Genomic DNA, 17,615 nt, shown 5'->3' on the forward strand with positions numbered 1-17,615 from the left:
CCGGAGCCTGTGCTCCGCAACGGGAGAGGCCACAACAGAGGGAGGCCCGCATACCACAAAAAAAAAAAAAAAAAAAAAATTTGGCATGACCAAAATGCTTTAATAGATTAGAATTGTATGATTGAAGCTATAGATTAAGCTTGTGTGTACTTAATACATACCATAAGAGTAAATGGTAGTAAGACCAAGTCTGAATTCACACACATTTTGAATTTGTGAGGTCGGAATTAATGAGGTTTCATTACACAGCATCTGAACTTTCTAATGTTGCAAGGAGAGACCTAGCTACACGAAGAAATTATGTACTCTAAAAAAATTTGGAGGTGGGAATTAGGGAAAGAACAGTACACGATCTTTAAATGATATCTAACTTCAAAGGTTTGGGAAAAGAAATTTCTCAAAGTGGTAGAGATTAAGCTCTTTGCTCTTTATGTAGTATACATTCAATCATATGTTAAACAAATAAGAATGAATAAATAAATGGAAATCAGAAACGCAGTTTTAGTATTGTTATATATTTTACCCCCAAAGACTAAATAAACCATTGGTTACGATAAATAAAACCTCTTCAAAAGTATATTAACTCAGTGGCCTTTGACACTAAAGATACATCACAGGAAAATTCCGAAAAGTGAGTGACTACATTCTGTAATCTGATTGGGTTGTGAAGGGGTAATTAAAATCCCAGGGGGTATGCATATCATTTGACAATGTCCTCTCCTCTGATTCTTAGACAATTCTTAGTCTCTCCCCACTCTGGATTTAGATGCACTGATTTAAGTTGAAACAACTATGATCTGCCATCACATTATGTTGTTTCTTTGATTTAAAAATTAAATAACATGGCACCTTAATTTAGTTCTAAGTGATGCCGTAGTGTGCTCTCTCTGTGTCCTCTTACTGCCCTGAGAAACACATCCTCAGCCTTTTCCAACCCAGTCCATTGTCCAATGAGTCCTACTGTGGAATCTCACTTCATTTTACTTTTCTCAGTTGGCTTATTTTTTGAACCATTTCTCCCTTCCCCACATTGTCACTGCTCTGCATCAGAGCCATCTGATCCGGCCCTTGTCCTTGTTCTACAAGATGCAGCAATCTGAAAAGTTAATTCCCCCAAGTACGGGTGTGAAAGACTACTAATGATTAATTAAACTCACCTCTCACCCCCAATAAACAACACTTCATGGTTACATCTGAATATTCAGATTCAAATCAAATTCAATGAGCAAATAATACATGGGCAAGTATATGATGAGATATCATCTTCCTAATTTTATGGAGTCTAAATGGACTTGAATAACTTGCTCAAAGTCACATAGCTCAGAGGCTGGATTCAAAAACCATCATTTGTGACTACATTGGAAGCTAATATGGTTATTTAATTCAATCTAAAAGAATTAGGAATAAGTAGGCATCTAGCAAAATGGTAGAGAGATATTCTTGGCCAAATGCATGTTGTGGTAGTTTGAGAGCTCACTAGGATAAATAGATACTGTCTTCACTGATAATAGGTTCATGCTTGCCCCTGGAGCTTGTGAGAACTGCAGAATCTTGGGCCTCACTGGAGAACTAGTGAATCAGAATCTGCATTTTAACAAGATGCTCAAGCTCTTTGTATTCCTATTACAGCTTGAGAAGAACTTTCTCGACTTTCAGCGTTTCAGAGTTTCAGCACAGACACTGGTCTCTTATTTCTCCAACCTGTGCAATACCTTAAGCACAAGGTCTGTGTAGAAATTACCATCGTTCTTTAAGGACCTACAATATACTTTCACTCGAGGGCTTGTTCGGTGCTTCCTAAATATTGATTTCAGTAAATAATCAGAAATTCATTTGCTATTACTGTAACTATTTTTTTCACATTGAAATGACGATGGCTACAAATACTGTGTATTTGCCTGTGACAGTACCATTAAGAGCTAAAAAAATTTATATGCTTCACACACTAAAAACAATAGGAGACAATGGCCAGGGAACAACAGAGTATCTGAATTTCATATATATAGTATCTCTGTTCTTGAAATAGAAAGGAAAAACTGGGGTTAAAACAACTGTGTGAGAAAGTCCAACAGTACTGCGAGGGTCTAATTGTCAGCCAGCTTTCCTTTGGGAGCAGAGTAATGAAGGGTGTTGTTCAAGAGTGTAGGCAGACGGGCTGTTGTTTCTGTCTGCTTTGCAGTTTGCAATTTGGGGATGAAGGGAAACCAAGCAATATACTTTTCTGTTTCCTTTTTCCTTATTCTAGTTACCGAGTCTTCATGCCAGTTCATCACTCTGCCCCTGGTTCTGGAGGAATTTAGATAGAGTTTGTTGGTTCTGAAAGCCAAGTATCATGTTAATGAATCAATAAAAAGAAAGCTGGTCTAATTATAGCCAAATGGTGCAAAATCAACCCACTTATGATTGTCCCTGATTAGAGGGAGGCTGCTGCGTTCACTGCAGGAGACTTCAGATTATCACAGAAAAATGCAAGGTTCCCCCAGTCTGCCAGGAGGGGAAGGGCCTGCAGAAAGCAAAAATATTCTTTTATTGTTAAAGTTATGTCTTAAAGTTTCCTAGACTGGTTAGCTTGAAACTGGCATTGTTCAATTAATGCTTTTACTGAATCATTCTAATGTTCAATAAATAAATATTAACTGTTGATTAAGTAATTATGGTCAGGCTTCATCTGCATATAAGGAATACCGATTTGTTCAAGCTACTGCAAAAAAAAGGGTGATTTACTTTGTTTTTTTGTTGTTTTTTTTTAACATCTTTATTGGAGTGTAACTGTTTTACAATGGTGTGTTAGTTTCTGCTTTACAACAAAGTGTATCAGTTATACATATACATATGTTCCCATATCTCTTCCCTCTTGCATCTCCCTCCCTCCCACCCTCCCTATCCCACCCCTCTAGGTGGTCACAAAGCACGGAGCTGATCTCCCTGTGCTATGCGGCTGCTTCCCACTAGCTAAGCTGTGACAAAGTGAGAGGGTGATTTACTTTGAATCGAAGTGGAATCCCATGGAAATGGAAGGTCAGGGGTCACAATAGTGCGGGTCTGACTTTGTTGAGGGCTAGCTCTGCTGTTGCTTCCCGGCAACCCCAACACGGATGCTTCTAGCCATCACTCTCAGCTGCCTTCCCCTGCTGACTTCAAGTTTCCTCTCTCCTCACTCCCGATCCTCTCACTTCAGTTTATACTATTTTGTGATGGTTTCTCCAGCCACAGTCCTATTTCATGATCTCTCAGAGCCAGGCTTGACAATTATTTCTTTGCTTTCTGGTTCAGATGTTAGAGGAGCTCTTATTAGCTAAAGTTATCTTTTCAATGCAGTCCACTTTTGTAACAAGGTGGTTGTGAGCTGGGACCATTGATGAAGAAATTTCCCTAATAAATGATGGGGAGGGCCAGACCTCATAACTGACACATCTTGTACACAAGTCCTCTTATTAAGAAACATCTATTGAGAACATACTATGTGTATGTACTGCTCTAGGGGCTGCAAATGTAAAAGTAAGACAGACATAGTCCCTAAAATTGTCAGAGGTGATGAGTGCTATGCAGAGAATTCTAGTACAGTGATGAAAAGGGTGACTGCCAGATTGGTTAGATAGGGTGAGCAGAGAAGGAGGCTCACAGCAGGTCACATGTAACTTGGCACCTGGTTGAAGAGGAGGAGCCAATCTAGGAAGATCAGGGTAAGATTATTCCCCATTTCAAAAGACACAGCTGGTGCAAAGACCCTGTGGCAAGAAGCCTGGCAGGTACAAGGAGCTTTTAAAAGGCCACAGTAGCTGAAGATATGGGTTCAAGAAGAAGATTAATGTGAAATTAGGTCAGAGAGGTAGGCAGGGAACAGATCGTGTAGTTTTACAATACAAGATAAGGTGTTTATATTTTATTCTACGTGAAATGGGAGCCACCAGAATGACATGATCGAATAATATCAGCTCAAAAACTCATATTTAATAATTGTGATACTTTTTATTTACTTTAATTCTATTTATATGTATCAGAATAGACCGTGAAACTGAGAGAAGGTGCTCAATTTGATCAATCATTAAAAAAAAATGTATATTAAACCACAGTGAGATTCTACTGCACATCTAACAGAATGGTGAAAATATTAAAGACATGAAAAACACCAAGTATTGGCAATGTAAATTGGTATAACCTCTTTGAAATATTGGTTGGCAATGTCTACTTATGTTGAACACAGACACACAGACACACACACATACCCACAGTTATGCCCTATGACCCAGCAATTCCACAGCCAGGTATATACTCAATAAAAATGTGTATATTTGTACACCAGAAGACATGCACTAGAAGGCCCCAATAGCTTCAGACTGGAAACTATCCAAATACTATTCAAGAGTAGGACAGATATACATGTAGTAGTATATTCTACGTAGCAGAGTCAGTAAACTACGGCCTACTGGGAAACTACAACCTACTGACCAAGGTTGGCTCATTGCCTATTTTATTACTGGCCCTTGAGCTAAGAATAGATTTTATATTTTTAAAGGGATTATAAAAACAACAACAACAAAAAGAAACAAATAACAATGACAAGGAAGGATGTGTACCAAAGACTATATGTGGCCTGCAAAGCCTAAAATATTGACTGTCTGACCTTTTCTAGAAAAAAGTTTGCCAACCTTGAGCCCAGCAGAGAATGAACAAACCACAACCACAAGCAACACTATGAATGGATTCACAACCAACAGGTTGAGCAAAAGGAGTTATATCCACAAAGAAACACACACAAAATCAAACTGGGATCTGAAAAAGCAGGTTAGTGGTTGCACTGGGCCAGAGCAGTGGCTGGAAGAGAGGAAGATATACGTGATGTTTTCCAAGAGCTGCTTGTTGCACAGGTGTGTCCTATTTGTAGGCAACTTGACAAGCTGCACCCTTATGATACGTGTAAGCATATATTATTTGAACAGCTGCATCTGACAGACGATAGGGAAATGCAACTTAAATTATTGGTCTTTCCTCCTCTCTCTCACATCATGTAAAAATCTTGAGAGGTTTCTGCGGTACCCAGAAAATTGAGGAGAGACTTTTCATCTTTGGGCTCTTATGGTGACCAGTGATGTCCCCATTTTCTAAATCATGTGTTCCTTACAGGCACTGCTACTTGCATACAAAACTAGGATTGGTTTTTTTTTAACCTGATAATGAGATCCCTGCAACTTAGGTCTTTGATTTCTTATTCTTGACTGTGGTCTTTCTCTCTCATCTCATATCTAAGCCATTAGGCAGTCCTGTGGAGTCTACCTTTATCATGTATCCACAATCCAACCATTTTTCTCCGCTTTCTCTGCAACAAGCATGGTTCAAGCTGTCAGCATGTCTTCCCTGGTTTGTCAGTCTCATGGTTTTTACCTTTGCATCCCTGCCTCCCCTAACCTGCCCCCAAACAGTCTATTCTCAACATAGAAACTAGTGTGATCCTTTGAAATCAAAGACTGTGTCACTGCTCAGGTCAAAACCCTTAAATAACTCTCCTTTTCATTCAGAATAAAAGCCAACATCCTTACAACAGCTAACAGCCAGCATTTATCTCTCTCGGCTCTCTCCCACAAAACACATTTACTCCAGTCCCCCTCCCCAGCCCCATCGCTGTGCACGTGGGCGCGCGCGCGCGCGCGCGCGCGCGCACACACGCACGCGCGCACACGCACGCGCACACACGCACACGCACACACACACACACACACACACACACACACACAGGTCTCCTTCTCTTCCTCAGAAGTGTCAAACATCCTTACAACAGCTAACAGCCAGCATTTATCTCTCTCGGCTCTCTCCCACAAAACACATTTACTCCAGTCCCCCTCCCCAGCCCCATCGCTGTGCACGTGGGGGCGCGCGCGCGCGCACACACACACACACACACACACACACACACACACACACACACACACACACACACACACAGGTCTCCTTCTCTTCCTCAGAAGTGTCAGGACCCTTCCTACCTTGGGGCCTTTGAACAAGCTGTTCCCTCTCCCTGGATCACACATTCTCCAAATAGCTCCAGAGCTAAGCTCTTGCCTCCTTCAAGTCTTTACTAAAATCTCTCCTTTTCAAAGACATAAGGGCTCAGTGAGCCCTCTTGTGATGCTTCTATTTAAAATTGTCAGCCTCCCTGTCGATCCCTCTGACATTGCTTTTTTAAAATTGCAATTATTGCACTTGAGCACCCTTAATAACATATTTATTTATGATGAACATTGTTTATTATCTATCTTTTCCAGGTAGTATATAAGTTCCTGAAGGGCAGTGATTGTTCATTTGTCTGGCGATGTATCGCAAGTGTCTATACCAGTGCTTGGCACACAGACTTTCAGTAGATATTGTTGAATGAATTAGGTATGAATAAATGGAGTCCTGCCTCACAGGCACACCACTGTGGCATCTCTGAGACCCACCACATCCCTGCAGTGCTGCTATAGAATGGAATGTGTCATCACTACTTAAGGGTCCCGGATCTCTGGTCTCCATCCAGCATGGGGAACCGTGTCTTCTTTCTCTCAGGGCTTCTGTGCCTCTTCTGATATAACCCTTTTAGAGAAAGCCATGAGGGAGATAATTTTTAAAAAGCTTAAGCTTTCAACCTTGGCCAAACCTCCTGTGCTTGGAATGAGACGGGGAAGATGAAAGACAGAAATTTACCCCAACACCTATAACGTCCCTGTCTTTCCTAAGAGAGTCAGTTGTGGAGAGGCTATGGTGGGTCTGGAACATTTGAGAGCAAAATTTAGAAAGCTCAGTTTGGGGTCTATTAATATGGACTCAGTTTTATGTGGCTTTATAACAAAGACATTTAATATCACTTTTATTTATAAGACCCAATCTTTGTACTTTATTTTAGCTGGGCATTGAAAGTTGGTAGTTTGTATTTTATGATACTAAATATTTTTTAAGTCCATGTTCTGCTGTCAAATAAAATATACCAATTTTTCTGAACTTGTCTTCCAAGGTCATGTTTAAACAATTATTTGCATAAATGTACTCAACAGTGGGAACACGATGCAATACATCATGGGGGAACAGATATCCATATGAAACTTAGTTTCAACATTTAAAATGTTTGGCACAGTTGACCCTTAAGCGGTGCGTGGGAATGGGTGTTAGGGGTGCCACCACTGGCGGGGGTTAGGGGTATGGACCCTTGGTACAGTCCAAAATCCATACATAATTTGTAGTTGGCCCTCCATACCTGCCGTTCCACATCTGGATATTCAACTAACTTGGTATTGTGTAGTACTACAGTATTTGCTGTTGAAAAATATGTGGGTATGAGTGGACCCACCCAACTCAAACCCATGTAATTCAGGAGTCAACTGTACTTACTAAGGTAAAGAATAAAACTATGTTATCACAGGGAGATTATTTTAAATTCTACTTTAAAATATATTCAGTTCTATTACCGTAACTCCAAGCAGAGACCTCATTTGTTAATGGGAGTGGTAAAAACATATTTTGATTTTAGTTGACTTAAGTGAGAAGGTTTATCCTCCCATGGAGAGAAGAACAAATGGAAAGCAAGGCAAAAGCTCTAAAAATGCAAAGCAAGCCGATTAAAATGTCAAGGTCATTTGGTGGAAACAGTAATAGTGGTTACTCAAAACTCATAACATACTCCATCAAGGGTGCTTTTCATTAAAAATGTTAATGACATGAGATTTTCTGCTCACCAGATACATCTAGAAAACATAACTCATGAAACATACTAAATAAATGATTTTTTTAGTAAAGTCTTTATAACTTTTTTACTTTAAAAAATGACCACATAGGGACTTCCCTGGTGGTCCAGTGGTAAAGAATCCGCCTCCCAATGAAGGGGACGTGGGCTTGATCCTTGGTCTGGGAACTAAGATCCCACATGCCACAGAGCAGCTAAGCCCACGTGCCGCAACTACTGAGCCCGCACGCCTCAACTAGAGAGCCCGCCTGCCGCAAACTGCAGAGCCCACGCACCCTGGAGCCTGCGCACCACAACTAGAGAGAGAAAACCTGCAAGCCAGAACTAGAGAGAAGCCTGAGCGCCACAACAAAAGATCCTGCATTCCACAACAAAGACCCAACGCAGCCAAAAACTTTTAAAAAATAAAATATATAAATATTTAAAAAATAAAATAAAATAAAAAATAACCACATAGAGTTACTCATGTGTAAGTAATTTGTATTTTACTCCAAAAAGTTCTGGTAAGAAGCTCAGAATCCATTTGTAATTATTACTATTATTATTACTATTATTTTGTAATTAAGTGCCCAGAGAACACTCCTGCATATCATAACTGAGAAATTAAGTGGGGGATCAGGGGCTTGATCTGCCACAAAATAGATCATGCTTCAAATTATAGGCTCAGCAATCAAGCTGGGTAAACTACTTAACTTATCCAACACTTAGTTTCCTCACCTATAGAATGAGGATAATAATAGTGCCCAGTGCATAGGATTATTGGGAGGATTAAGTGGAATAATATATATAAAGCATATAGTTGAGTGTCTGGCACATAATACAAATTCAGTAAGTCCTAACTGTCGTTACCGTTTTTTTCTAAATGATCTTTGGGAGTATAGTTTTACAAACTTATAGCCCTGATTTCTTGCATTCAAATACAGAACTTTAAATGTATTTCCATTACATGTGTTCTTATTGAATGCAGCCTATCTGTCCACATTATTAATATCACCTTAGATCTCAAATTTATCATCCACCTTCTCTTCTATCCGTACTAGCCTCATGCTAGTCACGATTCTGATTGTCATGGCACTTACATCTTTACCCAACTCATTTGTAAAAATGGCAGGCAAAATAGGTAATATTCTGGGCTGCGAGGCCACAGCAGTGAGAGGCCCGCGTACCACAGGAAAAAAAAAAAAAAAACAGGTAATATTCAGAGCCCTAAATTTCAACCTTATGAATTTCATTAATTTAATTAACAGGAGGCCAAAAGTTAGCTCTCTTTGGTTAAAGTCATTCCATCTGTTACAAATCTTTGAACGTTCTTTATTACGTTTATTATGTTATGCTTTTAGTAACAGTGATTTTTATACATTTCCCCTAGACTGTAGGCTCCTTGTTATTACGGACTATGACTTAACTCATCTTTATTATTTATTCATTTAATCCACAGTATGTACCAAAGTGCCTATATATGTACTTGCTCAGTAAATGTTTTTTGAGTTAACAAGATAAAAAAATGATTAAAGGCAAAGATGGACATATCTTTGACTTAAAAATAATATGTCTCGGGCTTCCCTGGTGGCGCAGTGGTTGCGCGTCCGCCTGCCGATGCAGGGGAACCGGGTTCGCGCCCCGGTCTGGGAGGATCCCACATGCCGCGGAGCGGCTGGGCCCGTGAGCCATGGCCGCTGGGCCTGCGCGTCCGGAGCCTGTGCTCCGCAACGGGAGAGGCCACGGCAGAGGGAGGCCCGCATACCACACACACACAAAAAAAATATGTCTCAATTGAGAAAAAGGTCACCTTCTTTAATGCAATGTACAGCTTCCGGAAGGGGACTCGCTTTATTGAGATCAATAAAATGACAGTGATCACAGAAAGGTCACCCTCACGTCTATTTCATTTTCCAAGCATCACATGCTTCTCCTTTACAATCCTTCTTGCTTTCTTCTACCTTAGATTCCCCTGCTGTGAAGCTTAATTAAACCATGTTCACAAAGCATATTGGATTCTTCAGGATAAAGATGCTCTGGAATTGTGTTGTGTGCACAGTGACGTGACATCTCTGCTCCCTCCTTGGTCATGTCTATAACTCCCGTGCTCCAAACTGGAAGCAGTAAAGCATTACATAATCCGAAGCGATATAAAGATGTTACAGACAAACCCGAACGGACTTTTTGGCCAACCCAATACAACACATTTCCACTGAGCGTTTCTAGAAGACTCTAGGAATGTGTTTTATTTAAAAACATATATTCCGTACAGTTCTTCTGACTAAACAGCAATGAGCAGCGGGTGGAAACCAATCCCAACCCTGCCAATAGTTAACAGTGTTTCATTGAACTATGATGGATAAATCGAACGACCTTGGACAATCGCTTTGCGTTTTAAACCTCGGTTTCTTCATATGTAACACGGAGTCAGAATAGGTGATCACTCACTTACCTTTGAGATCTGCCAAAATGTCAAGCAAATAGGGCAGGATAATTTCTTATGCACAGATTTATATGCACCATTGTATCTGACGATTATAATTCGGGGCCTCAAAGATTAGGATGACAAATGAGTTCATGATTTAAACATAAGTGACTTAGAGAAGGATTGCCAAATCTAAGTGATTGTCTTAATTATTAACTGCCTGGAATGTCCTTCCACTTACTCTTCATGTTAGTTACATCCTGGCCATCACCTCAAGTCCAGCATGATGGAGCCATCTGTGTTGTTATTTTACTTTTATTCTCTACATGTTTTCTTTCTCCATCGAAATTGTAAGGTCACTGAGGAAAGGCCTCAAGTCTTCTACTTCTTTGTATTGAAATATCTTGAAATGACCTACATATATAGGCATTAGAGATTTTGAGCACTCCACCATTAAGGAGCTTTTATAAATATCTGATCTCTACATCAGCTGCATTAATATTAAAGATAAACATAAGCAACTCTAAATGCCTGTGTATATCATAATGAGAATCAACATGGGTCCAAAGCTTGACTCTGCCATTTACTCAACGTTTCTACCTCTCAATTTCCAAATTTTTAAAACAGTAAATTGTCACCTGTCTTGTAGAGGTGTTAGGAGGATTAAATGAAATCATGTGAGCAAAGCTGACACATGACAGATATTTGATAAATGGTAACTATCGGTATCGTACTTTTGTCATTGTACATTTACACGGCTGATCACTCGTCTTCGACTTCTGTGTGTGACCAGATCTTCTGGGGAGGTCCGTAAGTATTTAGCTTCTTAGGACCCAGCCCTAGAGAGTTTGATTCTGCTGATCCTTGAAACTGGCTTTGAGAAATGCTGTCTCACAGTTGAATTGTTCATAACTCACTCCTATTCTTAAAATACTTCAGATACACATCCCTCACAGTTCCACAATTGTCAAGCATTTGACTCTTTACTAAGCATTAAAATATTAAAATATTTTGATGCCCGCTATCTTAAAAGCTTGTTGAAACAACCTGGAAGCTATTCGTTGGAAAAACAGGGATGAAAAATTACCTAGTGCAATTTTTCTGACCAAAGGAAATAACTGCTTTCTCACAGCCTGAAAATTACACAAACTTTTCTCCCCTCATATTACAACTGCCGTTTCCAATTTTTAAGTATGGTGAAGGCCTCAGGTTACCCACATATTCTTTGAACTTCAACATTTTAGACAATTATTTTTAGGGCAAAGTTTACACTGGATTTCATTTCGCTCTTCTGACAATTGGCAATATCACTATGAAATTGATATTAAAACTGGTGTCCGTAAATTGCTTCAACCAATACTGTCTGACACATTGTTCTTAGCTCAACTTGCTTTAGAGTTCTGAGAGCAAACCATGAAAGATTAAGAGCACCAGGGCAAAAACATATTAGAATTATAGATATAAGCTGTTCTATTTGCATGGATTTTTAAGCAATAAAACTAAACTTTTTGAGTATTTACACTTTTAGTCTCTTCTTCAAAAAAATCTGAGCCATGCTAATTGAGAACAAATAAATTGACTTTATTCTTCCCAGAATCTAAGTTATTTCCTGATGTATTATTTAGGGTGAAAATTTGATTGCTATGAGAGAGAGATCCAAATAATGGTGGTTTACAGAAGATGAAGTTACTTTCTCTTTGCATAAAAGTCTGGGTCAGGCATCCAGGGCCAGTAGGAGGTGCCACAATCAACAGAGACCCACACCCCTTCCATCTTGTTGCTCTGTCACCCTCAGCCCAGAACTTGCATTTGACTGCTCAAGATGGATGTCCCAGCTCCTGTCAACACATCCACATTATAGCCCATGGGAAGGGGTCACTAGAGGGGTCAGGCATGCTTCTTCCTTTGAAGTGCACAATTCAGAAACGGAATCAAAAAATTGATTCACATCCTAATGTGCAGCACTTAGTCACACGACCACATTTAGCTTCAAAGGAGGGTAAGAAATGAAATCTTTAGCTGGGTTTTCATAGCCCAGCTATAAATTCTTTTACTAAGAAAGAAGTGAATGAATATTGGAAGACATCTAGCTTCCTCTGCTACACCTGACACGCAGTAAGTTCAAGTGGATTGATGCAATGCACCATGAATGTTACTGAATCAGTGTACTGACTGATGAGATTGTATGAAAGGTGGAAATAATACTAAGAAATGGGAAGCTGAAGTATCAGAGACAAAATGTGCCGATGTTATACCAATAATATCAGTCTGATGACCTAATGGTTTAGAAATATTCAGGTATTTTTCTAAGCATCTAACTTGCTAAGGGAATCAAGCATTTTATTACATACCACAATATATGAGGCAGAGAAACTTGGGCCTTTTCTAAGAACACCTGTAAAACCTAATATCAACTATTACATCTTGTCACCGAACAAGTACAATCTCCTAGAGATGCTAAAATTTGAATATACATATTTACTCTGTAATATAACCTGTGATCATTCCATGGAAGTATAAAAACTAACATTTTATTCCCTGTTACAGCTGCTTAGTATTTCATTGTGTAACTGCACCACTGTTATTCAACTACTAGTTCTCTATTGATGATAATTTAGGTTGTTTGCAGACTTTGCCATTACCAATAGTGCTACAACAAATGGCCTTGTGTGGGTTTTTTTGTTTTTTTGTTTTTTTACAATATTGGCAGCATATCTTTGGGACAGAGTTTGGAAATGCAACGTACATCTTTAGGTATTTAAAAAGGTTTGTGTTTTGTTCTAAAGATGAACATTATACTGTACAATAGCCTTGGGGCATGAGGACTCTCTTTATTGGTTCTCTATTATGAGCTGTAGTGAAATTAGCCAGCAAGCACTTTTTCCCTCCCTTCTCTTTTCCCCCAGCATTTATTTTGAAGTAATATCTTTTTATTCTCAGTTAATACCTATAAGACTATGAGCCTATTCTACTTTTCATATACCCTCTTCAAACTTCCTTCATATTTTGTTGTCAGAGAATACAATCATTTTATACTATACCACCTTCCTTAGAACCATTCTTTAGCCCCAATTCTACAGTTAAACATATACTTAATGCATACCACCAGTCCTTATGCAGATGTCACTCCAACAATTTTGATTATTTGAAGTTTATTCCCTAATAGTAGACTTTTTGGAAAGTGTCATGAGAATATTCTCTGAATTTTTGCAAGCTCATAATCACTTGTCTTTGGCTTTTATAACATAAAGATCAGTTTGGATCACATCTTTTTTCCTGAGTTATGGTAAATATATTCCTCCATTTTCTTTCTGTCATAAAAGCCAAAAGTCTGATATTCTTTTCCTTATAAGTTACTTGGTCCCTTTGACTGGATGCTCGAAGGAGACCAAAGAAGAATATATACATATATGTTTTTTCTTACACCTAAAAATTTATATGTTGTGTATATATATATATATATATATATATGATTTATACTTTTTCTTTAAAGTCCAACAGCTTTACTACAATATGTGTCAATGTTGACCATTCTAGGTCAATATTCCTGAATATGCAGCAACTCCTTTTAATTTATGGTTTCCAGCTTTTTTATTCTAGGAGATATTTTTGATTGATATTTCTGGTGTTCATTCTGTTCAGTTTCTTTGATTTTTCTTCTTTGGCGATTTCTATTTTGTGCATAGGAGATCTTTGTAAAGTAAGTCCCCAATATACTAACCTTCAGTTTCAAACTTTCAATGATTTGAACGTGCGTTCACATGTCCAATCACGTTAAGTTAGTTCACGTGTCTGGCGTACATTGTCACATGCGTGCATCCTCTACAAGTGGTTGTGCTTTTGTGTACTTACTTTGTGTAGCTTACCAATGAAGACCTGATGGAATTGGAGGCCCACTCAGAGAAACGACAAAGAGAGACAAGAGGAAAAAGAAGTAACTGAAGAACTGAAGAGATTCACAATGCAGGAAACGGCAAGGGGATTTTCTTTATTTGAGGAGGCACTGTTCATTTTTGAGGCACAGGGCCCGAACGTAGAACGGCACATGAAGGTTACAGCAGCCGCTCAGAATGTAATCCAGTGCTACCGTGTCATCTATGACGAGAAAAAAAGAGATACTACCCAGACATCATTGGATCGTTTTTTCGAGAGGGTAGATAGAATTGAATCCAGCAAGGAACCAGAACCTGTGCCATCAACGTCAGGCGTGAGTGAAACTGCAGCTTGCTCTCCATCTCCTATTGCTGACGATCCTTCATCTCTACCATCTCCCCCCTCCTCTCCCTCCTCCACTCAGTAACCCTTCTTGCCTGTTCATTGTGTACTTACTTTGTGTAGCTTACCAATGAAGACCTGATGGAATTGGAGGCCCACTCAGAGAAACGACAAAGAGAGACAAGAGGAAAAAGAAGTAACTGAAGAACTGAAGAGATTCACAATGCAGGAAACGGCAAGGGGATTTTCTTTATTTGAGGAGGCACTGTTCATTTTTGAGGCACAGGGCCCGAACGTAGAACGGCACATGAAGGTTACAGCAGCCGCTCAGAATGTAATCCAGTGCTACCGTGTCATCTATGACGAGAAAAAAAGAGATACTACCCAGACATCATTGGATCGTTTTTTCGAGAGGGTAGATAGAATTGAATCCAGCAAGGAACCAGAACCTGTGCCATCAACGTCAGGCGTGAGTGAGTCAGGCGTGAGTGAAATTGCAGCTTGCCCTCCATCCCCTATTGCTGACTATCCTTCAGCTCTACCATCTCCCACCTACTCCCCCTCCTCCAGTCAGTAACTCTTCTTGCCTGTTCACTCGATGCCAGCCCCTGTATGTCAGCTGTTGTGCTGTACTACTGTACTTTTCACGGTACTGTACTGTAAGATTAAAAATGTTTTCTTTATTTTTTTTATTTTTTAAACATCTTTATTGGTATTTTTTGTTTGTTTTTTATGCATTATTTGTGTGAAAAGTATTATATTATAGACAGTACTATATAGCCAACTTTAGTATATAGGCAAACTTTGTTGGACTCACGAACAAATTGGACTTACGAATGTGCTCTCACAATGGAACTTGTTCGTGTGTAGGGGTCTTACTATATTCTGTATTCTTTATTTTCTCTTGCTTTTATTGTGTCTCTCCTTTGGAGTCTAAAATGTTACTTTCTTTCAGTCATCTATTTTTCTTAAGGTATTAACTGTGGGGTTTGCTCACTCTTGAGTTTCTAATACTTTAACATTCACATCTGAAGTTATTTTTTCTTTTATTTCTAAATCTTTCTTGAGCATCGACAGATCTCTTTTAAAATTTATTTCTCCAACTATTTTATTTCTGAGTTTTTCTAATTGTTATTTTTCTGTTTATCCAAAGCTTCTATTTCTATTATTTTCTTAATTTCTTTTATGTCATATTGAAATATTAGGCTAGGGTTTTCAGTTGTTCTGTAGCCACATCTTTCTATTTTCTCTTTTATAATAACTCTGGATGGAAATGATCCATGGTCCTTTTCTGTTCTTATGTTCAGTTAGATGAATTTTCTTCTTAGGAGAGGAGGCAAGGCTAGCATAGATTTCCTAGCTTCATAGCTCTGGAACACCCTCTTCTAGTGTGTAAACTATTCAGTGGTATGGTCTGACACATGCTGGGATCTTCTCTTTCAATTCCTCTTTATCATTTTTGTCTGGAACTTCTCTCTCTCTCTTTTTTTGCACTATGGTCCCAGTCTTGATCAATTTTGATTCTATTCCCAGCAGTTTTTCCTCAGTGTTAGATTTTATTCTTCTTCAGTTAGTGTCAGAGGTGCTTGAGGCCCAGCCCGCTCCCGCCCTGACCAACGTTCCATGGCCCCCCTGCACCCATCCCTGAATTGGGGACTGTACAGACTCCCTCCATGTTTCAGCTCCTGGTCAGAATTACACGCTCAGCTTTCTATGCAGTCCCTGTTAGTTATTCTGGCTTTGCCAGCAGTCAATATGGCTTCTCTCCTGCCTGCCTGATACCATGTGAATCTTGTTGCTGTTGCTGGATTTTTCTGTTTTACTTATCTTTTAGAGTTCAGGGGGATTTCTTGTCACTCAGTTTTGTTATATAGAGTTTGCTGTGGGCTTTTGTTTAGCTCTCCTCGTCACCCTTTCTGTTTCTGTGTGGGATTCTATGCAGTTATAGTTCCATCTTCCTAAATTCCTCACCCTAGACCACATGTTATGTCAGTAAACAGAGTTAAAAACAACCCACACATTTGTTTGAATTCATTTTCCCATGCGATTACCCAGTTGTAAATATCTGAACTTGTGTATGTATAGGATATAAGATTTCACACTGCTTCATTTCATTCTTTTTTTTTTTTTCCTGTCTTCACAGTCCTCATGTGGAAGTTACATCAGCTTCTGTTCTAGTGGAGGCTCAGTAGTCAAGTGGAAAAGTCACATCCCTTTCATGTCTTACATAATGAGTCGGATTTCAGTAAGTGGCAACAGGGCAAAAGTATATAATCTGAAGAGTCATTGAAGAGATGACTAGATTGAATAGATTGAGTGGCATACAAAGAAGGAGATGTAAGATGGAGCCAGACCCTTAGGATTTTGAATATCATGCCAAAGTCTGAACTTGCCAGCAAAAATTCATAAGGAAAGGAATGCTATTTTTGGACATGCTTTAGAAAAATGACTTTAGTAGTAGTAAAAGGATGGGATGAAGAGGTTGGGTGGAGGCCAAAGGGCACTGACTTCATAAAATTCACCATATTTTGGGTATCTGTTGTCAGGAATCATGTGCTACAAGTGAAACAGTTTCCAAAATATCTAAACATCATTTTCACTTTAGGATAAGCAGCATAATTCATAAAAGACCTTTAGGCTAGAGGGAAGTTTTATTCCAGTCAATGCATAAAGAAAATCATCTTATGTACTGTCTACTCTTGAGTATAAAAACCCACCGGTTAATGTCTATTGAAGCAGAAGGATATAATGGGAAGCCATCTTCCATACCAGCCTATGTAAAGCACATAAACTTTGATTCTGCTGGGGAAAACACTGATGTCTACAACTAAGAGAAACTATAGGTAAGAAATACAGGTAAAATATCTTCTATGATGTGTGCTTGTTTAGAACCAAATAGCTGTTTTTATAGAAACTGAGAAATTCAAGTAATAATGTAGCAGTTGTTAGGTGAGCAAGTAGAGAACATCAGTCAAAGGATTGAATTTTGAAAAGTAAGAAGTATGCAGCAGATTTGGTAGCTACCCTGCCCTCTGTCCTCTCAGCTCATTTCCATGTACATGTGTAGCCCAGGGGGACAGTTTGCATACACGCTGATAGCACCCATTACAGAGACCTGCCTCTTTTTGCTTCTCTGTCTGAGGGCTTTCTTTTGCCCCAGGGGAGCTTTCTCAGTTCAAGCTCAAGGCATGTAGTCAACACCCGGAGAATACTTCTCAACCAGGTAGGGACAGCAGTCAGTGGATAAATATCCCCAGCTTTCCCATTTCTTTGTGGGAAAATCCT

The sequence above is a fragment of the Physeter macrocephalus genome, chromosome 19 (genome assembly GCF_002837175.3).
Source record: "Physeter macrocephalus isolate SW-GA chromosome 19, ASM283717v5, whole genome shotgun sequence".
Classification (NCBI taxonomy): domain Eukaryota; kingdom Metazoa; phylum Chordata; class Mammalia; order Artiodactyla; family Physeteridae; genus Physeter; species Physeter macrocephalus.